The sequence below is a fragment of the Pseudophryne corroboree genome, chromosome 4, assembly GCF_028390025.1.
Source record: "Pseudophryne corroboree isolate aPseCor3 chromosome 4, aPseCor3.hap2, whole genome shotgun sequence".
Classification (NCBI taxonomy): Eukaryota; Metazoa; Chordata; class Amphibia; order Anura; family Myobatrachidae; genus Pseudophryne; species Pseudophryne corroboree.
Window position 1 is genome coordinate 503951670 of NC_086447.1, and position 23533 is coordinate 503975202.

Sequence of the window (23533 nt, forward strand, 5' to 3'; positions counted from 1 at the left end):
TATCTATCTATCTATCTATCTATCTATCTATCTATCTATCGTGGACCTCTATAATAGTTGACCTGGTGCCCTCAGTATAAGCACAATACAAACGAGAAAGAAGCTGCGGCACTCCGGGTCTAATGATCAAAATATGTGTATTATACACAAAAAAGTGGTCACATGAAATTCCAACGTTTCGGGACTTTGCTTACCTTTGTTAAGGTGTGAAATATATATATATTTTCATAAACTTTAATGCATTATTTATTTAATCTGCCCTATTTTACTAATACTTTTTTGTATTTTTCTATAGCTAAACACACTGCTGTGGAAATACAGGCAGTCAGAAAAGCATGCATTGTCTAACTGACTGACCTGATGACTCTCTCATGTTCATGTGTCTCACATGTGTCTCCTTTGATAAAGCTGCCCATAGACAGCGAAACGCGTCAGGTGTTTACCCCTATGGTCAATGGGTTTGAAGTGTGTCTTCTTGTCCATCTGGACACCTCATCATGTGGATCTCCAATTGTGCAAGGTTCCAGCATTGAAGGTTAAGGGTCTCCAAACAATTGTGGCTAACATCCGCTGGTATCCATCTGGATCATCGCTAAATTGGAACTCACCCTGTCAATTACCTCTGGACCGGTAACTATTTCCACCATTGCACATTTGCCATTGGTCATTTGACCAAATCCAATATTACTATTTGGCACTCATCCAGCCCAGGACTTTTAAATATAACCCATATAAATAGACCACAAACAAGGGGACACAAGGACATATGCATTCTATCATTGTTGTTTATTTTTAAACGTATAATGTGTGTGATATGTGCAGAATTATGCTATTTTAAATATTTGCTGATCCAGTATTAAATGTTTTTTTAATTGAGGATTTCTGTGTGAATTATTATTGAGCGCTGTTATTCATCTATACCGCTATTAGCATGATGGGTGGCCACCCAGCACGCGAGAGATAGCAGTTGCAGTTTTGCTATTTCAGGAAAACTGCAACTGCAGCTAAACAAGGCCCTAAGTACAGTTTGTGCTTTAAAAAAAATAATAAAAAAATAATATATATATATATATATTTATTCATAAACTTTACTGCATTATTTTCTTTGATCTTCTCTATTTTACTAATTCTGTTTTGTATTTTTCTATAGCTAAACACACTGCTGTGGAAATACAGGAAGTCAGAAAAGCATGCATTGTCTAACTGACTGACCTGATGACTCTCTTATGTTCATGTGTCTCATGCTCATCATAAAGTGTCTAAAATGTAGTTCATGAGAATAGGCAAAAATATATATGAATTCCATCAACACTGCTACACAAGTACTAGAAATAAGTTGTATCGCATATAGGAGGTCAATCAGAGTTGATCGCTCGCTAGCTACTTTTAGCAGCCGTGTAAACGCATAGTCGCTGCCCACAGGGGAGTGTATTTTCACTTTGCAAGTGTTCGAACGCGTGTGCAGCCGAGCAGGACGAAAATGTTTTTTGCAGTTTCTGAGTAGCTCTGGACTTACTCAGCCCTTGCGATCACTTCAGTCTTTTTGGTCCCGGAATTGACGTCAGACACCCGCCCTGCAAACGCTTGGACACACCTGCGTTTTTCCAAACATTCCCTGAAAATGGTCAGTTGACACCCACAAACGCCCTCTTCCTGTCAATCTCCTTGCGATCGGCTGTGCGAATGGATTCTTCGTTAAATCCATCGCCCAGCAACGATCCACTTTGTACACGTACGACGCGTGTGCGCATTGCGGTGCATACGCATGCGCAGTAGTAACCTGTTCGCTGCGCTGCGAAAAACGGCAGCGCAGCGATCAACTCAGAATGATCCCCATAGTTTTTATTGCTAAAGCAGAGGTATTAGTCATGTCATGCACATTTAACACTTTATGCTAATGAAAGGTCCACTTCATACAATGTCATAAGAAACAAGGTCCTAAAACCCTTTAGGCATACTTTTATGAAACACTTGAGCGATTCCTTAGAGTATGACACACTTACCAGTAATTAGGATGCCATCTAGACTTACAGATGGACCAGTAGGGGCTTATACAATCGTCGGGTGATCACTAGCTAGCAGCAGGAGTGGATGGAGATGGAACTAGGTGCTGGAACGGAATGGGGTTAACCCTGCATTTTCTTGATAAAAAGTCACAGGTGGTGTAAATGGCAAGAGCAGAGTATAGTACACTGTAGTACTTGATCCAACTGACGGAGGCTGGAGGTTATGTAGGGATAATTGGGGTTCCCCATTCCAGTGTCAGGGCCGGGTGTTTTTGTGAATCCGTTAACCCTGGACCAACCAAAGGTGTAGCTGCTGGGGTATGATGAAAGCAGGGAGGACGAAGAAAGTTCCGTTTCATATATTTATTGTAAGCAACAATTCTAGTAAGGAGTTAAATGACAAATTATTAATCACCATATATAAACTGACGTATTGCATAAAGTGGTAGACATGATAAGCAGGAACAATCTTAAAGATACATTGAGGAAATGTTCATAGAACTGAGTTTTAAGCAGGCTTGTGAATGAATGATGAATTGTCCAAAAGAAACAAGATTTGATGCTGAACTGTAAAGTGTGTTAACTGGATAATGCAGACATAAATATGTAACTGTAGAGATTTGTAATGAAGTTTAGAGATTTAACTGAAAGGCTGTGAAGAATTGTCCTTGATTGTAGCAACACAGAAAATACAGTACTGAAATGGGTTACTTGCGAGTTCTGAAGATCACTGTGAAACTGCAGCAGACGACAACGGTGATGTATGGGTTAAGTTTAGAGCAGAGCAAACGAACAGCTGATGTTAGTAGAATCCTCCAACGTCTGTGTGGTTGAAGCAGGCAGACAGGGTAACCTCTTGCAAGGCTCTGGGAATCCACTTGTTTGCCACTGGGAGAGTGATTGACTGACAGCACAGCAGGGAGCTGGAGGATCTTTAGCAGTGAAGGCTGCAGACAGACCTCTGGGAGCGGAGGCGATATCTGGACCACGGGAATCACAAAGGAATGCACGGAGAGAGCACAGAGCTAGGGCATAGAGTAGATACAACAAAGCACTGGCCCAGAGTAGCATAATCCCAGCCTACTTAAAAGCAGCACAAGAACGGGATTGGCTTACACTTACCCACAGGTGTTTTCACAAGTGCTCTGTATTGCTTATTTGGTCTCCAACATGGCCGCCTACTGCAGACACACAGCGGTGCCTTTGGCCATTTGGTCCCCGCACTCCCAGATCGTGCATGACCTGTGCCACTGATCACGCCGCGTCCCCACACGGCCGCACAGCACCGCGAGCAACCGCACCGGCAACGGATGAACCCCACAACCCGCAGAGGTGAGAGATCGGTTCGTGACAGTACCCCCTCCTTTAAGGGTGGTCTCCGGACACCTTTGAGCTTTATCAGGATTCTTGGAATAGAATTTCTGTACCAGTCTTGGAGCATGAACATCTTCGGCAAAAACCCAGGACCTCTCCTCTGGACCATAACCCTTCCAATCGACCAAAAACTGCAGACGTCCATATCGGCGACTTAAGTCCACAATCTCCTTAACCTCAAATTCCTCATCCTGCAAAGAGTGAACTTTAGGAGGTTTGGACAGGGTATCTGCTGCTGGAACCTCTAGGGCTGGCAACGGATGGAACTCTGGCACACGAGGATGAAAACCAAAGTTAGTATAAAATGGCGTAGATTCTGAAGACGAATGAAAGAGATTATTATGAGCAAATTCTGCCAATGGAAGGTAGTCAACCCAATCATCCTGTGAGGACGATATGTATAGCCGGAGAAAGGTTTCCAGATCTTGATTTACTCTCTCAGTTTGTCCATCTGTCTGAGGATGATATGCCGAAGAAAAATTCAACTTAATGTTTAAAGATGAACAAAGCGGCCTCCAAAACTTGGCTACAAACTGTGTTCCCCGATCAGAGATGATCTCTCGAGGAAGGCCATGCAACTTGAAGATCTCAGAAATGAACAATCTGGCTAGTGAAGGGGCTGATGTTAATCCAGTTAATGGAATGAAATGCGCCATTTTCGAAAATCGATCCACTATCACCCAAATGGTATTCCGCCCTTTTGATGGAGGTAAATCGGTCACGAAATCCATTGAGATATGAGTCCACGGTTGTTTGGGTATAGATAATGGATGTAACAAACCCGGCGGAGAACCCCTTGGACTCTTATGTTGGGCACATTTAGGACATGCTGCTATAAACTCTTGAACATCGGCTTTAAGACGTGGCCACCAGTAAGACTGTTGAATAAATTTGAGAGTCTTTAGAACCCCAGGATGACCCATGAAGGATGAAGAGTGAGCCCAAGTAAGCAGTCGTTTTCGAAGATTTGTGGTGACAAAGGTTTTGCCAGGCAGAGGAACCGGAGAGGTTCGAGTCATTAAAAAGGACGTAGGACTCACAATGGCTTGATTCGTGGTAGCATTATTTAATTCAGAAGAAGTGAAGGACCGAGAAAGGGCATCTGCCTTTTTGTTCTGAGACCCTGGACGATAGGTGAGCTTGAAATTAAATTGTGTGAAGAAAAGCGCCCATTGAGCTTGTCGTGGATTCAAACACTGAGCTGACTGCAGATATAGAAGATTCTTATGATCGGTATATACTGTAATGCGATGTTGTGCTCCCTCTAGAAGGTATCTCCACTCCTCAAATGCCAACTTGATGGCAAGTAATTCCTGCTCCCCAATTGCATAATTACGTTCAGCCGGTAGGAACTTACGGGAGAAATATCCGCAGGGATGAACTTTTTTATCTTCAAAGACTTGTGACAACACAGCTCCTACTGCTTCCGTAGATGCGTCCACCTCCAGTAGAAAAGGACGGTTCAAATCTGGCTGTCGAAGAATGGGGGCTGACACAAAGGCTTGTTTTAAAACAGAGAAGGCTTTGATTGCTTCAGAGGACCAGTTCATAGGATTTGCTCCCTTGCGAGTCAAGGCTGTGATGGGAGCGGCCAATGTAGAGTAATTCTTAATGAATCTCCTATAGAAATTAGCAAAGCCAAGGAATCGCTGCATCCCCTTGAGAGTCGTAGGAGTGGACCAGTCTCGGATAGCTTGTACCTTTACAGGATCCATACATAGCTCTGATCCGGAAATGATGTAACCAAGGAACGGTATGGAGGATACTTCAAAAGTACACTTCTCCAACTTACAATATAGTCGATTTTTCCTCAGACGTGTCAGTACCTCTTTAACTTGGTGACGGTGAGACTTCAGATCCTTGGAGAATATTAAGATATCATCCAAGTACACTACTAGACACTTGTAGAGAAGAGCACGAAAAAGTTCATTCACATAGCTTTGGAAAACTGCAGGCGCATTACAAAGACCAAAGGGCATTACAAGGTATTCGTAATGCCCATCCCGGGTATTAAAGGCAGTCTTCCATTCGTCCCCTGCACGGATGCGGATTAAATTGTAGGCCCCTCGAAGATCTAATTTTGTAAACACAGTAGCTCCCTTTACCCGGTCAAATAATTCTGGAATTAATGGTAATGGGTACTTGTTTTTCACAGTGATCTCATTAAGTCCACGGTAATCTATGCATGGTCGTAACCCACCATCTTTCTTCTTAACGAAGAAGAATTCGGCTCCTGCAGGTGAAGAAGATGGTCTGATAAATCCTTTGGTTAAATTCTCTTGTATATAATCAGACATAGCTTGAGTCTCTGGGATGGATAGCGGATAAATTCGCCCCCTAGGAGGTGTTTTGCCCGGTACCAAAACGATTGGGCAGTCCCATTCGCGATGAGGGGGTAAGGAGTCTGCCGCTTGTTTACTGAAAACATCCACAAAGGATTGATAGACTGAGGGTAAGTCGGGAAGACTAACTGACCGGAGAGGTATAATTGAAGCTAAACAGTCCTTGGTACAGGATTTACCCCACGAAAGAACTTCCATGGTTTGCCAATTAAATTGTGGATTATGTTTCTGTAGCCAAGGTAATCCAAGTATCACATCATGAGAGGCTTTGGGAATCACGAAGAAGGAAATATATTTGGAATGGAGCACACCTACTTTTATCTTGAGACATACGGTTCGATGAGTAATTATACCATCTGGAATTTGACTTCCATCCACTGCTGTAACAGCAACTGCCGCTCCCAGAGGCATAGTTTGAACTTTAGATCGTATGACAAAGGCTGAGGTGATGAAGTTCTCGGCTGCACCGGAATCTAGAAGAGCTGAAACTTTAACTGTAGAACTTGGAACTTCTAAATGAATAGGCAAAGTCGGCTCTTTCCCAGAACGTGATTCCAAAGTAACTCCTAGCTTAACCTCTCTTGAATAAGCTAGGAGCGAGAGTTTCCCGGCCGGAGTTTGCAAGACTTAACTAAATGTTCGGAGGACCCGCAGTACATGCAGAGGTTACCCTGTCGACGACAAATTCGTTCCTCCTCTGTGAGGCGAGAGCGCCCGATCTGCATAGGTTCTTCTGTCGTTACAGGAGACTGAGATGAAGAATCTTGTCGAGGTCTAGGATGATAGCGTGGACTAGATCGCTCTGCCTTGGATTTCTCTAAACATCGCTCTCTGTAGCGTAGGTCAAGTTTATTACAGATAGAAATCAATTCATCCAGCTTAATTGGCACATCCCGAATGGTTAAATCATCCTTGATTCTCTCTGAAAGTCCATTCCAAAACGCAGCGATCAGGGCCTCCTCATTCCAGTTTAACTCTGAAGACAACGTGCGAAACTGAATAATATATTGACTGACAGGACGTAAACCTTGACGTAGACGGAGAATCTCCAAAGATGCTGAGGTGGTTCTGCCTGGTTCATCGAAGATTTTCCGGAAGGATGATACAAACTCTTTGTAATTAGAGAGAATAGGATCTCCCCTCTCCCATAGTGGCGACGCCCACTCCAAAGCCTGACCGGACAGGAGGGCAATAATATATGCGACCTTAGAACGGGCTGATGGGAAACTAGCGGACAACAGTTCGAACTGGATCTCGCATTGGTTCAGAAATCCTCTGCAAAGCTTTGGAGTCCCGTCAAACTTACTCGGAGAGGGTAACTGCAAACGGGACATAGGCAGCGTCACAGGAGAAACCGTTGTGGTAGCCGAAACAACCGGAGTTGGGACTTGGACTTGAGACGTCTTTATAGCCGTATGAAGAACCTCCAAACGATCTGCCATAGTTTGCATAAACTGAACTATTTGTGTCTGTATAGACTCCTGTTTTTCCAGACGGGAAAGGATGTCTGTCGTAGCACCGCCTCCTGCGAATTGGTCACCTGACGGATCCATGGGGCCAGTGCTTACTGTCAGGGCCGGGTGTTTTTGTGAATCCGTTAACCCTGGACCAACCAAAGGTTTAGGTGCTGGGGTATGATGAAAGCAGGGAGGACGAAGAAAGTTCCGTTTCATATATTTATTGTAAGCAACAATTCCAGTAAGGAGTTACATGACAAATTATTAATCACCATATATAAACTGACGTATTGCATAAAGTGGTAGAAATGATAAGCAGGAACAATCTTAAAGATACATTGAGGTAATGTTCATAGAACTGAGTTTTAAGCAGGCTTGTGAATGAATGATGAATTGTCCAAAAGAAACAAGATTTGATGCTGAACTGTAAAGTGTGTTAACTGGATAATGCAGACATAAATAAGTAACTGTAGAGATTTGTAATGAAGTTTAGAGATTTAACTGAAAGGCTGTGAAGAATTGTCCTTGATTGTAGCAACACAGAAAATACAGTACTGAAATGGGTTACTTGCGAGTTCTGAAGATCACTGTGAAACTGCAGCAGACGACAACGGTGATGAATGGGTTAAGTTTAGAGCAGAGCAAACGAACAGCTGATGTTAGTAGAATCCTCCAAAGTCTGTGTGGTTGAAGCAGGCAGACAGGGTAACCTCTTGCAAGACTCTGGGAATCCACTTGTTTGCCACTGGGAGAGTGATTGACTGACAGCACAGCAGGGAGCTGGAGGATTTTTAGCAGTGAAGGCTGCAGACGGACCTCTGGGAGCGGAGGCGATATCTGGACCACGGGAATCACAAAGGAATGCACGGAGAGAGCACAGAGCTAGGGCATAGAGTAGATACAACAAAGCACTGGCCCAGAGTAGCATAATCCCAGCCTACTTAAAGGCAGCACAAGCACGGGATTGGCTTACACTTACCCACAGGTGTTTTCACAAGTGCTCTGTATTGCTTATTTGGTCTCCAACATGGCCGCCTACTGCAGACACACAGCGGTGCCTTTGGCCATTTGGTCATTTGGTCCCCGCACTCCCAGCTCCCAGATCGTGCATGACCTGTGCCACTGATCACGCCGCGTCCCCACACGGCCGCACAGCACCGCGAGCAACCGCACCGGCAACGGATGAACCCCAGAACCCGCAGAGGTGAGAGATCGGTTCGTGACATCCAGTTAGAGTACAAGAACAAGACACAGACAGAAATGAACAGGAATAGTCTGGATCTTTCACCCAAGCCAGGACCAGGGTTTCAGGACACAAAACTGTACCAGGAAGCATACAACACAGCAATGAGTTGCAGAATTAAACTATAACTGGGAGGAGCAGGGCTGGCTACCTTTTACCAAAAGTAGGGACCAATGAGACAGACCAGCCCCTAATTTAACTTAATGTCTCTGAGAAACTGCTTGTAGACACTTGCATCCAGGATGCTTAGCAACAAGTGAAACCAAGATTCATCATGGCCACTCTGAGTCCCCGTTGCCCAGCAACCAGCGGGACCAGCAACCTTCGCGGCCTGTGCGATGCAGTGTTCTGGTCGCCTAGTAATGGGTAGAACCTGCTGCAGGAATGAGCCATGACGGTGGCTCATAACAGTACCTCCCCCCTTGATGAGGGGTTAAAAAAACCCTAAACCTGAGTTTATCCTTGAAAAAAAGCCTACTTGAGTCTGTTTGCATGAAGATACCTTACCGGTACCCATGGTCTTTCTTCAGGTCCATAACCTTTCCAATAAACTAAAAAATAAAGCTTGAACATAACATACTTGGAATCCAGGATTTTCTCCACAACATATTCCTGATGACTTGGATTAAAACTGGAGAAGGTCTTCTGGGGTGAAGTAAACTGAACTGGAAAATACAACTGGTTTTAATAGGGAGCAATAAAAGGTGTTCGAAATTTTCAAGGACTTGGGCAACTTGAGGCAGAATGCCACTGGATTCACCCACTTGAGAATTATGAAAGGCCCAATATAATTTTGACCAAACTTCTGTGACGAAGTTTAATGTTGCGAGTGGACAACCACACTTTGTCGCCAACTTAAATATACAAGGTTTGCAGAGATTGTTTGCAAAGAACCTTCCTCGGAAGGGCACTTAATTATGGGCAGCATGCACCTTCCAGATAGCCCTGACAGAGAGCACTGAGATAAGTGGGGGTAATTCTGACCTGATCGCATGCTGACGTTCAACGCAGCGCAGCGATCACGTCAGAAGTGCGCCAGCGCATGGCTGACAGCCGACGGCTGTCATTGCCTAGCGATCGCCTCAGCCTGATTGACATGCAGAGGCGGTTGCTGGCGGGAGGGGGTGGCACGGCGGCGTTTGGCCGCCATTTTGTGGGCACGCTCCGGCCAAAGCAGGCGTGGCCGGACCATGCGGGGGCGGGCCGCAGCATTTGCGTGATGTCACACGCAGCCGCTGTGGCCCAGGCAGTGACGAGTATCTCCCGGCCAGCACGCAAAAGCTGCGCTGGCCAGGAGCTACTCCCGAAGTGCAAAAGCATCGCCGCTGTGCTACGATCAGGTCTAATTTAGGCCCTCAGACTGTGGTCAGAGTTAAGGGCACCTTTGTGGACAACTAAGGGGTAAAAGAATTTGCTCTGGGTTGGTAACAATAACTAAAGATAAAACCCTAGTGGAAGAGTGACAATATAAGCAAACTCTGCAAGAGGCAGATACTCTGCCCAATTTTTATGTAGCTTGGAAATGTAGCACTACAAATACTGTTCCAGAGATTCATTTACCCGCTATGGCTATTAGATTGCAGATGTTAACCAGATGATAGGCTAAGATTAATCTCCAGCAAGGTGCAGAAGGCCTTTCAGAATCGGGCAATAAATTGCATACTTCTATCCGAAACAATATCTGAAGGTAACCCGTGTAGTCTGAAAACATGCTGTATAAACAGAGAGGACAGATCTTGAGCACTGTGGAGTTTAGATAATGGAATGAGGTGGGCCATATTGCTGAAGTGATCCACCACTATCCAGATGGTATCACAGCTGGAGGAAACTGGTAAATCCACAATGAAATCCATTGAAATATGTGACCATAGTTTGGTGGAAATGGCTGGAGGAAGAAATTGTCCAGTTGTTCGAGGAATTTTATTCTTAGCACAGAACTCACAAGCTTTGATAAATTCTTTGACACCCAGAGAGATAGTGGTCCACCAGATCAAGAAAGCAATTCCAGCATCTTAGAAACCCCAGGATGTCCGGAAGCTTTGTTGAAATGAAATTCTGATAAGACAGTACTCCTTAGCCGCTCTAACAAAAGTCCACATGAGGTCCATGGAGGAGCCTAAGTTAGCATAGACTGCAGCTGTGTACAGAGGCCTAATGCTAATCTTGTGAATCCGTTGGATGTGTGCTAGCAGTAGAAGTGCATGCCTCTGCGAGGAGAAAACGAGGAGGACAAATGTAGTTTCTTCTGATATGCTTTTATTAATGAAAAGACATATAAGAGCAAATATTTAAAGAACAAAGATGAGGAATGCCAAAATATTAGCATGCAGAGTATTCATGGGCAGAGTTATTGAAAGAGTCCGTATCATAAATGATTGTCTGATATGACTAGTGAATACTGAAAGAGTTTGTACGTTGGATAGTTAATTGTTGTGAATGAAGAACACTGAAGGAGTTTTGCAGAATGAATGATTATTAGACGTGGCTGAAGAGCACTGCAGGCCTGCTGGGAAATCCTCTGCAGATAGGACTTCAGGAGACACTGTAACCCGGTAACCACTGGCAGTTGTGCAGCAAACGACAGCTGAGGTGACAATTCTGTGGAGCTGAAAATCCAAAGGACACTGAAAGGCACACAGGTGGACCTGTGGGAGCGCAGAGTTAAGACACCTATACTGGGACAGAAACATAAAGCACTGGCAAGGTTTGAAACCGGACTGCCCCCTTTTACCAGAGAGCTCAGCCTGTGATTGGCTGGAAGAGACCAGAGACCAAATCCCACTGGCATACTATGAATTGGTCTCCAACATGGCGGCCCCCAGTACTGCAGACACGCTAGAGAAGGGGATCTTGCTCAGGCAGCCTCCCTGCACAGTGCTCCAGAGCATGGGATCTACACAGGCAGTCAACCTGAACAGTGCTCCAGTGGCAGCAGGCCGCACAGTCACCAGCTCCCTCTCAGCTGCAGCACACCAGCGGTCCTCACAGACCTCCGGCGCCACAGCGCTAGCCATCTGACAGAGAGCACCTGGAGACAATTCCGGTGACAATTCTGTGGAGCTGAAAATCCAAGGGACACTGAAAGGCACACAGGTGGAACTGTGGGAGCGCAGAGCTAAGACACCTATACTGGGACAGAAATATAAAGCACTGGCAAGGTTTGAAACCGGACTGCCCCCTTTTACCAGAGAGCTCAGCCTGTGGTTGGGTGGAAGAGACCAGAGACCAAATCCCACTGGCATACTGTGAATTGGTCTCCAACATGGCAGCTCCCAGTACTGCAGACACGCCAGAAAAGGGGATCTTGCTCAGGCAACCTCACTGCACAGTGCTCCAGAGCATGGGATCTACACAGGCAGTGCCAGATTAAGGTCCTGATGGGCCTGGAGCTGAAATTTATAAAGGGCCTATTGTGGGCTGCCGCAGGGGGTGTGACTACTGATATGGGGGTGTGGTCTGTGCCGTGAGGTGTAACTAGCACCAAGGAGGGCATAGCTACCCACCTTCCTTTACCCACTTCAATCTCCTTCACCTCTTTGCTTAAATGAAGCATATACCTGTCTAAAGAAAAACAACACAAAAAACACAAACTATGGTTTATTAATAAAATAAAATGAATGTTATTGAGGTTAGTAATACTCTGGGAACACAAAAAAGGCCCAAATTATGTGATTCTAGCTTTTTTGTAAATTTTTGGCTGAATTACAAAACCAAAACCAGTCACAGCGTTTTTGGCACACCTCAATATTTTACCGACATGCTCTGGTGCCCATCCAATGAATCAAACAGCATGTGGAAGTGGTGGTGTCACTCAGTCTTTCAATCAGGCAGAAGTAAAAACAGGCACAGGGCCTGATTCAGAGTTGCAAGCAAAGGTAAAAAGAACACAACTGGGCAAAACCATGTGGGGCTGATACAACGTGCAGAGAGATTTAGATTTGGGTGGGTTGTATCCCACTAATACTGGACAGCTTCATTTCTACACTGCAATTTAGATTATAGTGGTAAATGTATTACCCTCCGGTATGGGGGAGCAGTATCAGTGCACCTTATAGCTCAGATAGAGCCCTGTCCATATCGGCACTGCTATCTAACAGTTTCAACAACTGCAGGTGGCGATGCCCATACACCACAGCAGGGATAGAGCTGTCCCTGGCTGTGGCGGGTGCCGGCTTGGGACTGCGTAGGGGATCTCGCGTGAGTCTGAGATACCGCGCATTCACAGTGGAGCCGGCCGGGCAGGGAGACACAGTGCGTCAGCACTGAGCTGATGCGCTGTGTGCTCAGGGGAACATCGCCGGAGGAGGGAGCACTAGGCAGAAAAGATGTTAATACATCTTGTTGATGTCACTTCCTACTTCGCCTAGTTAATGATGTGAAGCAGGAAGTGTTAGAGTGGCATGTATAATACATTTAGCCATCAGTTTGGACACACCTCACACTTTCCTACTAAAAAACAGTCGGGATCGGCAAATCAGGTATTTTTTTAACATGTAATTTCCCCGATTTCTCAATGGATCACTGATCGGCAGATCAGCGGTGCCGACGTATTGGAGAATCGCTTGCCGTTGATGTATGGGGGGCAGTAACTTGCAGGAACAGTGTGAAGCGGTTCAAATAATAGGGCTGTTCTAATCAGAGTGTAACCGCTTGACCAAGGTCTGCTAAGAAGGATCCGTCTGTGTGGTCACATTCAGATTATGTAGCCCCTAGTAACCAATAGCTCCAGTTCACCTGGCGCTGATTGCGGGAGGTCTCAGTCTGTTTGTGGTATGGTAACCTCAGCGGCTTTTATTTAAACCTGAGTGGTTTTAAATAAAAGAAATGAGTGTGGTGTGCTGCGCTCCTTTACTGGATAATTATTTGGGCCAGATGTACTAAGCCTTGAAAAGTGATAAATTTCACGGTGATAAAGTACCAAGAAACCAGCTCCTAACTGTCATTTCTCAATCCCAGCCTGTAACATGGCAGTTAGGAGCTGGGGTGTAGTATGAGTCCCCGGCGGCCAGCATACCGGCGCTGGGATTCCGACTGCTGGCTTGCCGACAGTGGGGTGAGCGCAAATGAGCCCCTCCGGGGGTGTCGTGGACCTCCAAGAGGGAGAAAAGGTGTCGGTATGCCGGGTGTTGGGATTCCGTCGCCGGTATACTGTGCGCCGGGATCCCAACAACCGGTATACTGAATACCACCCAGGAGCTGATTGGCTGGTACTTTATCACCGTGAAATGTATCACTTTTTAAGGCTTAGTACATCTCTCCCATCTCTGTGTGTAGATAGATTTATTTATGACAGCTCCCAGCGACGATCGTTACTTACATTAAACCGCACAGCGGAATCCGTTGTTCACATTACACCGCACAGCACTGTGACATTACAACGCACTGCGGTATCCTTTATGCACATTACGTCACCCAGCAGCATTTGTTACTCACGTTACACCGCCCAGCGATGTCCGTTAGTTACATTACAACGCACAGTGGCATCTGTTATTCACATTACACCACCCGGCAATGTCCATTATTCATATTACACTGCACAGCAGCGTCCATTATTCACAATACAGCGTACAGCGGCATCACATTACACCCCACAGAGGCATCCGTTATTCCCATTACACTGCACAGAGGCACCCATTGTTCACATTATGCGCACAACAGCGTCCTTTACTCACATTACACCGCACAGCAGCATCACATTATTTACATTACAGTGTACAGCGGCATCACATTACACCCCACAGCGGCATCCTTTATTCCCATTACACTGCACTGCGTCATCCATTGTTCACATTACAGTGCACTGCGGCATCCTTTATGCACATTACGTCACCCAGCAGCATTCATTACTCACATTACACCGCCCAGCGACGTCCGTTACTCACAATACAACGCACAGTGGCATCTGTTATTCACATTACACTGCCCAGCGGCATCCATTACTCACAATACAACGCCCAGCGGCGTCCCTAGCTCACATTACACCGCACAGAGGCATCCGTTATTCACATTACAGAGCACAGTAGCGTCACATTTCAGCGCCCTTCAACATCCATTACTCACATTACAGCGCCCAGTGATGTCTGTTACTCACATTACAATGCTCTGCGACATCCGGTATTTACATTACAACGCCCAGCAGCATCCGTTACTCACATCACACTGGACACCGGTGTCACATTATTCACATTACAGCACACAGCGGCATCTGTTACTCACATTACACCGCACAGTAGCGTCACATTATTCACATGACAGTGTACAGCAGCATCACATTACACCGTCCAGTGGCATCCGTCACACACGTTACACCATACAGCGGCGTCATATTATTCACAATACAGCGTAGTCACATTATACCGCAGAGGCTTCCATTACTCGCATTACACCGCACAGAGGCGTCCATTACTCACATTACACCGCACAGAGGCGTCCATTACTCGCATTACACCGCACAGTAGTCCATTACTCACATTACACCGCGCAGAGGCGTCCATTACTCACATTACACCGCGCAGATACGTCCATTACTCACATTATACTGCACAGAGGCGTCCATTACTCACATTATACTGCACAGAGGCGTCCATTACTCACATTATACCGCACAGAGGCGTCCATTACTCACATTATACTGCACAGAGGCGTCCATTATTCACATTACACCGCACAGAGGTGTCCATTCCTCACATTACACCGCACAGAGGCGTCCATTCCTCACATTATACAGCACAGAGGCGTCCATTCCTCACATTACACTGCACAGAGGCGTCCATTCCTCACATTATACTGCACAGAGGCGTCCATTCCTCACATTATACCGCACAGAGGAGTCCATTACTCACATTACACTGCACAGAGACGTCCATTACTCACATTACACCGCGCAGAGACGTCCATTACTCACATTACACCGCGCAGAGGCGTCCATTACTCACATTACACCGCACAGAGGCGTCCATTCCTCACATTACACCGCGCAGAGGCGTCCATTACTCACATTACACCGCACAGAGGCGTCCATTACTCACATTACACCGCACAGAGGCGTCCATTACTCACATTACACCGCACAGAGGCGTCCATTACTCACATTACACCGCACAGAGACGTCCATTACTCACATTATACTGCACAGAGACGTCCATTACTCACATTAACCACAGAGGCGTCTATTACTCACATTACACCGCGCAGAGGCGTCCATTCCTCACATTACACCGCACAGAGGCTCCATTCCTCACATTACACCGCGCAGAGGCGTCCATTCCTCACATTACACCGCACAGAGGCGTCAATTACTCACATTGTACCGCACAGAGGCGTCCATTACTCACATTGTACCGCACAGAGGCGTCCATTACTTACATTACACCGCACAGAGGCGTCCATTACTCACATTGTACCGCACAGAGGCGTCCATTACTCACATTACACCGCACAGAGGCGTCCATTACTCACATTGTACCGCACAGAGGTGTCCATTACTCACATTACACCGCACAGCGACGTGTATTACTTACATTACAAAGCCCAGTGTTAACCGATACTCATATTACATCGCCCAGCAACATCTGTTACTCACAGTACACCGCAGGCGGGGGGTGACGTGAGTGGGGTGTGCGGGGGGATGGGAAGGGGGGGGAAGGGGGGGGAGGGGAGTGATAGTACTGCTCTATCACAAGAGCACTTTGTTTGTAGGCAGAGGTCAGAGAGATTAGAGAAGACTCATACTCACCAATCCTGCTGGATCCACTGCAGCCGCACTGTCTCTTCCTCCGAGGTACGCGCGATTACGTCAGCGGAGTTCGGCATGCAGACCTCTTCCTGACAGCCGGGTGGTGTGGGGGCGGGACCTCTTCACCTGTTAGCGACCGGCGGCCACAGCGCACAAGGCAACGTACACTAAGTTAGTGACGCGTGGGTGGGGTAGGCGGGGCCACAGATGACAGGCGGCCACACACACCAATTAGCCCACCGGTTCTCTCCTTGGGAGAAGGAGGATGCAAGTACAGAGCCACAATTCATTTGCAGTGCTGATCAATAGATTTCCTGTTCTGGCACCAGGGCTTTTGCCGGGAAGCCTGGTGATGAAGCTCCTTCAGTTAGGGCTAAAAAAAAATGTCTTTATCTCCCTTCCTGACATTGGAATACCTGTCAGCAGCGGGACTCACTTACCAACAGGCTAGCAGATCGCGGGCATAATGCCGTGAGGGGGCGTGGCCTAATGCCGCGAGGGGGCGGAGCTACGGCAGTGGGAGGCAAACATGAAAAAAAACTTGATTTATCATGTGCCACTGATCGGCGCTGCGGCTGGGGGGCATACTTGCCTACCTGACCCTCTCCATGAGGGAGAAAATGCTCTGTTCCTGGACTTTCCTGGTAATGTATGATTGCCATCACCTGTGGTGAAACGCCTTTCTTATCAATTAACTATCTCACCACAGGTGATGGCAATCATACATTACCAGGAAAGTCCAGGAACAGAGCATTTTCTCCCTCATGGAGAGGGTCAGGTAGGCAAGTATGCTGGGGGGTGAGGGGGGTCCGGCTGGTGTTGGTGATGCCGGAGGGGGCGGGCCCTAGGGTGCACTGCAGGCTGCCGTAGCAGGGGGAAAAAAATCCTGTTTACAGCAGCAAAGACATTTGCAGATTCCGTGGGCCTATTTTTCAGGGTGGGCTTGGAGCTGCAGCTCCATCAGCCCCATTGTTAATCCGGCCCTGTACACAGGCAGTCGACCTGAACAGTGCTCCAGTGGCAGCAGGCCGCACAGTCACCAGCTCCCTCTCAGCTGCAGCACACCAGCGGCCCTCACAGACCTCCGGCGCCACAGCGCTAGCCATCTGACAGAGAGCCCCCGGAGACCATCACTGGAGGCGAGTCCCCGGTGCATGACAAATCTAGCATGAATGAAATTTGCAGGGACGATGGGGATTTTTGCGGCAGCAGTTTCATGTTCTTAAGGAAGCTGTTTGATAGGGCATCTACTTTGATATTTCTTGACCCTGGTCTATAAATAATCACAAAATTAATTCTGGTAAATAAAAAAGTTGTGCCTATCTGAAAGTCCATCATGCCTATCTGGAATTAAGTCGCTTGGCTGATTCAATATACAGTACATTTTTGTGGACTGTAATGACTGTAATGGTGTGCTTGGCTCCTTCCAACCAATGTATCCAATCCTCAAAGACCAATTTGATTGCTATAAGTTCTAGCAATAGTAGTTTACGTCTGCAGTCGAAAATTTCCTTAACAAGGCACAAGGGTGTAACTTATTATCCTTGGAGTCCCTCTGAGACAGAATTGCTCCAACTCCTACTTCTGAGGCATTAACCCACATCACAAAGGGTAATTCTGGGTTTGGATGCCGGAGAACTTGAGCAGAGACAAAAGCTTGTTTTAAAGCTTCAAAGGTTTTGGATGGCTTGAGGGGATCATTTGGATGGGTCAGCTCAATACGTGGTCAGAGCAGTAATTGGAGCCACTAATACAGAAAATAAGCAGATAAATTGTCTATAATAAGAGAACGAAGGGCACAACCAAATACTCATAATGCCCGGGCTGGGTATTAAATGCCATCTTCCACTCATCACCCTCCTGGATGCAGATAAGGTTGTAAGCACCCCGCAGAACAATTTTGGAGAACATGGTTGCTTCACGAAGATGGTAAAAAAGAACAGAGATCAGTGGCAGAGGGTATGTATTCTTGATTGTGATCTTGTTCAGGGCCCTGTAATCAATACAGGGTCTGAGACTACCGTCTTTTTTGGTGGCAAAGAAGAACCCCGCCCCTACCGGAGACTTAGAGGGCATTATAAAGCCCTTGTTGAATTTCAGTCTCTCCGGTAGGATCTCATGAAGGATGTTCTTTCTTTACAAAATATACCAATTTCCTTTGAATATAGCTTCAATCTCTAGCCTCTTGCCCCGTCTCTCCAGCCTCATACCTCCTTGTAGTACTCCAACCTCAAGTCACCATCTCTCTCTAGCCTGTCTCCCTGTCTCTCTGTAGCCTCATGCTTCTGTCTCTTTCAAGCCTTATGCCTCCCCAATGCTTCTCCAGCCTCATGATCACCCGTGTCTTCAGCCTCATATCCACTCTTTGAAAACAAATGTTAAAATATTACACATATGAGTAAGCAACACAAATCAGCTTCTGCATATTCACCTTACACTCAGCAAAAAATCATGTGACAATACAAATGGATTTCACAGGCGCATAGCCTCAGCCTTCTTTGGAAGGCAGAGGATGCCATTCAGAATCGCTTTTGTCAAAACTATTTTACTATTAAGCACCTATATGATTCTTCTCACAATTATATTGTCAGATACACTCTAACCTTCTCTCTGATGTTTTTCTAGCTGCCTGGCCTGCTCAGTCCTCTGCATGCTATGACTCATGTTCCTACAGTAGCTCCGTCTCTTACCTTCAGCAGTGCGATGTCACATAAAACCCCCTAGAAAACAGGACTTGTCGATGCTCCCTGTCCAGAGCCGGCCATAGGCATAGGCAAACTAGGCAAATGCCTAGGGCATTTGGTATGCTTAGGGGCACCAGCAGCTTCTGCTGATTAAAATGATATGCAGCATGCCTATATTCTGTGTGTGACTACGGCTGTATCTGCATACGAAATGCTACGTTGCAGTGTATTCTTGGAAATCACTGTAATGTAGCATTTTGTATGCAGATACAGCCGCAGTCGCACACAGAATATAGGCATGCTGCATATCATTTTAATCAGCAGAAGCTGCTTGTGTATCCTAGCCACATAGTAATGCAAATAATGGGATGCATTTTCATAAACAAAAGGCAGCTGACCTTAGCACAGCTGCCAGCTGACTCATGCCAGGCATCTCCTGCAGAACTAGCGGCGGTGCGAGGGGGCACCAGCCAAAATCTTGCCTAGGGCATCATATTGGTTAGGGACGGCTCTGTCCCTGTCACTCCATACTGGGGCCAGTGCTTGGCGGACTTGCTCTGAATAGGCAACTACAGATGATGATGGTCATGTGGGATGTCGGCGGCCGTGCGGGATGCTGTCCGAAAGCGGACTTTTTTTTAAAGGGGTAATCATGTCAAGGCTAAACTCTACCTTGTACATGATTGCCCCTATCAAAAATGTCCATGTTCGGAAAGGCATCTCGCACGCCCACCAAACTCGGACTTCATTACATACCACCCAATGTCTTGACCACCCCCGGTGTAGGTGGTACTCAAGGCTCAAGTAGCACCTTTTCTTGCTAATTGTTTCACCAGAGGCACACATACTAGTGATGAGCGAGGTTCGGTTTTACTCGGTTTTACTCGGTTCTCAAAACGTCGTTTTTACTCGGTTTTACTCGGTTCTCAAAACGGCATCTTATTGGCTATCCAAAACACGTGACATCCGTGAGCCAATAAGATGCCGTTTTGAGAACCGAGTAAAACAGAGTAAAACCGAGTAAAACCGAATCCGCTCATCACTAACACATACCACAAGTTGAGAATTGCTGGGATAGACAGAAGAAAAGAGTATGTTTCACACACACTGACCAGCCTGATGTAAAAGTATAATAATAAAAAAACAAAAAACAGTACCTTTATATGGACTACTGTGGCTAAAATAGAAGTTCATCTAAAAAAGCTACTAACAGTACTTATAAATACATATGTAACAATGTAAGGTAGTGATTGTGTGGGTTATTCAGAGATGGTCGCAGATTTTGCTATTGCAGGAAAATTTGCAATCATTCTACTCATGCTGTGGGCCGCCCAGCACAGGGCACCGCCCCACAATGCGTAGGCAGGGGCGTTGCCGCCATGTATCCATAGTCTCATAAGGCAAAATTTCAGTTAGAAAATGTTTACATGGCAGAACAATAAGCTTTCAGCAGCACATCAAATGTAAATGAAATACATTGACTTAATTCTGTCAATATTTGTGACTATTAGTAGATCATTTTACATCAGGAGACATCTTTGTTTAGTGGTCTTCAGTTTGTAAAACTGGATCATTGTGCTTCAGATTTTTTTGTTCCCACAAAGGGAAAAATCATTACAGCAGACATCACCGAAATGCAGTTAAAATAATGTGCACTCACATCAGTGCTTAGAGGCTAAATAAAGTCCTGTTGTCATTAGCTACTAATAAGGATCCTGGTTACTGAAAACAATGAGATGTCGTTGGGCAAGAAGTTGCAAATATAATGACAAGCAGTCTTTAGAATCTGATCACTTTGCTGGGTGCTAGAATAAAGTTTCAATCGCCATAGGGAATGTAGTTTTGATTAAAAAGTTTTTTGCTAAAATATTATTTTGATATACGGTTAGGTCCTTATATATTGACACAATTTTCATAGTTTTGGTTTTGTATGTCACCACAGTGGATTTGAAATTATACATGGAGATGCAATTGAAGTTAGGACTTTCAGCTTTAATTTAAGGGGTTAAACATAAATATTGTATGAAACATTTAGGAATTGCAACCATTTTTATATACAGTGCCCAATTTTCAGGAGCTCAAATGTAATTGGACAAATGAATATAATCATACATAAAATGTTCCTTTGTAAAACATTGTTGAGAATCCTTTGCAGGTAATGACAGCCTGAAGTCTGGAACCCATGGACATCACCAAGTGTTGGGTTTCCTCATTTGTTAAGCTTTGCCAGGCCTTTAGTGCAGCGATCTCTAGTTGTTTGTTTATATGGGTCTTTCTACCTTTAGTTTGCATCAGCTAGTGAAATGCATTTTTGATCAGATGATTGACTCGGTCATTGCAAAATATTCCACTTCTTTGTAGAGATGAGCGGGTTCGGTTCTCTGAGAACCGAACCCTACCGAACATTACGTCCTGAGCCCAGATCCGAGTCCAGCTCGGGACTTCCCGCCAGACTAGGAAACCAGAACGAGGCAAAATGTCATCATCCCGCTTTTCGATTCTCACAAGTTTTGGATTCCATGCAAGGAGCCGCGTGTCGCCGCCATTTTCACTTCAGTCCTGGAGAGTGTAGCGATCAGACGTGTCTCTCCTCAGTGTCTGTCTGTGTGGGAAAGTGGTGAGGCGACCTGTTCTGTCTTATGTGTGTCATTCCAGTGCTGTCATGTGCTGCATCAGTCCAGTGGTGGTGTCTTGTGCTGCATCAGTCCAGTCACAGTGATGGTGTCCTCTGCTGCCCAATGTCCAGTGCTGCTGTATAAGTCCAATCCAGTGGTGCTGTGTTGTGCTGCATCAGTGCAGTGGTTGTGTCTTGTGCTGCATCAGTCCAGTCACAGTGGTGGTGTCCTCTGCAGGCATATGTCCAGTGCTGCTGTATAAGTCCAGTCCATTGCAGTGGTGCTGTGTTGTCCTGCATTAGTCCAGTGGTAGTGTCCCTGTGCTGCCGTATAAGTCCAGTGATACTGCCGTATAAGTCCAGTGATACTTCCGTATAAGTCCAGTGGTACTGCCGTTAAGTTCAGTGATACTGCCATATAAATCCAGTCCAGTGGTACTGCCGTATAAATCCAGTGATACTGCCGTATATGTCCAGTGGTACTGCCGTATAAGTCCAGTGCAACTGCCGTATAAGTCCAGTGCAACTGCCGTATAAGTCCAGTGGTACTGCAGTATAAGTCCAGCGGTACTGCCATATAAATACAGTGGTACTGCAGCATAAATCCAGTCCAGTGATACTGCCGTATATGTCCAGTGATACTGCCGTATAAGTCCAGTGGTACTGCCGTATAAGTCCAGTGGTACTGCCGTATAAATCCAGTCCAGTGGTACTGCCGTATAAATCCAGTGGTACTGCCGTATAAGTCCAGTCCAGTGATACTACCGTATAAGTCCAGTGATACTGCTGTATATGTCCAGTGGTACTGCCGTATAAGTCTAGTGATACTGCTGTATATGTCCAGTGGTACTGCCGTATAAATCAAGTCCAGTGGTACTGCCGTATAAGTCCAGTGATACTGCCGTATAAGTCCAGTGGTACTGCCGTATAAGTCCAGTGGTACTGCCGTGTAAATCCAGTCTAGTGGTACTGCCGTATAAGTCCAGTCCAGTGGTGCTGCCATATAAATTCAGTGGTGCTGTCCTGTGCTATATATTATTTACTCTAAATAAAGGGGTTATTAATATTTAATCCAAATAATTTTTACAGTGTTTGCCCTGTGTGGTGTAGAGGTACACTCTCCTGTGCTGCATATTGTGATATAACTCCAGAAAAATAATGGAGAACAAAAATTTGGAAGACAAAATAGGGAAAGATCAAGAACCACTTCCTCCTACTGCTGCTGCTGCAGCTGCTGTTGTTGCTGCTGGGAGTCAATCGTCATCCCAGAGGGGAAGTCAGAAGACCACTTGTACTACTTCAACTAAGTAATTAACTGTTCAACAGTCCTTTGCGAGGAAGATGAAATATGACAGCAGTCATCCTGTTGCAAAGCGGATAACTGAGGCCTTGACAGCTATGTTGGTGTTAGACGTGCATCCGGTATCCGCCATTAGTGCAGTGGGATTTAGACAATTGATGGAGGTAGTGTGTCCCCAGTACCAAATCCCATCTAGATTCCACTTCAGTAGGAAAGAGATTCTCGGGCTGTATAGGGACATTAAGAAAATTGTCTTGAAAAATGCGGTTGTACCCAGTGTCCACTTAACCACGGACATGTGGACAAGTGGAGCAGGGCAAACTAAGGACTACATGACTTTGAAAGCCCACTGGGTAGATGTATGGCCTCCTGCAGCAACAACAGCAGCGGCACCAGTAGCAGCATCTCACAAACACCATCTCGTTCCTAGGCAGGCTACGCTGTGTATCACCGCTTTCCGAAAAAGGGACACCGCTGACAACCTCTTATGGAAACTGAGGGACATCATCGCACAATGGCTTACCCCACTTAGACTTTCCTGGGGATTTGTGGTATCGGACAATGCAACCAATATTGTGCATGCATTACATCTGGGCAAATTCCAGCACGTCCCATGTTTTGCATATACAATTAATTTGGTGGTGCAGAATTTTTTTAGAAATGACAGGGGCGTGCAGGAGATGCTATCGGTGGCCTGAAAAATTGCGGGCCACTTTCGACATTCAGCCACTGCAGTGCCACTCCTAGATGGGCCACTTGTGTCGCTTAGCTTAGTCAT

At 46.0% G+C, this 23533-nt stretch overlaps 1 long non-coding RNA gene across 4 annotated transcripts in view; it reads right to left on the minus strand.

Annotated features, from left to right (window-relative positions):
• LOC134909854 (uncharacterized) overlaps positions 1-23533 on the minus strand; it is an 80085-nt gene that overhangs the window by 20263 nt on the left and 36289 nt on the right. For 2 of the 4 annotated variants that reach the window (XR_010176043.1, XR_010176044.1), the window contains exon 2: positions 18368-18520. The exons of 1 other annotated variant lie outside the window; for it this stretch is intronic. This is a non-coding gene — a long non-coding RNA (uncharacterized LOC134909854). Of the gene's footprint in view, positions 1-16157; positions 16599-18367; positions 18521-23533 lie in introns of those variants that run through there. One more of the 4 variants, XR_010176046.1, reaches the window with a different exon arrangement.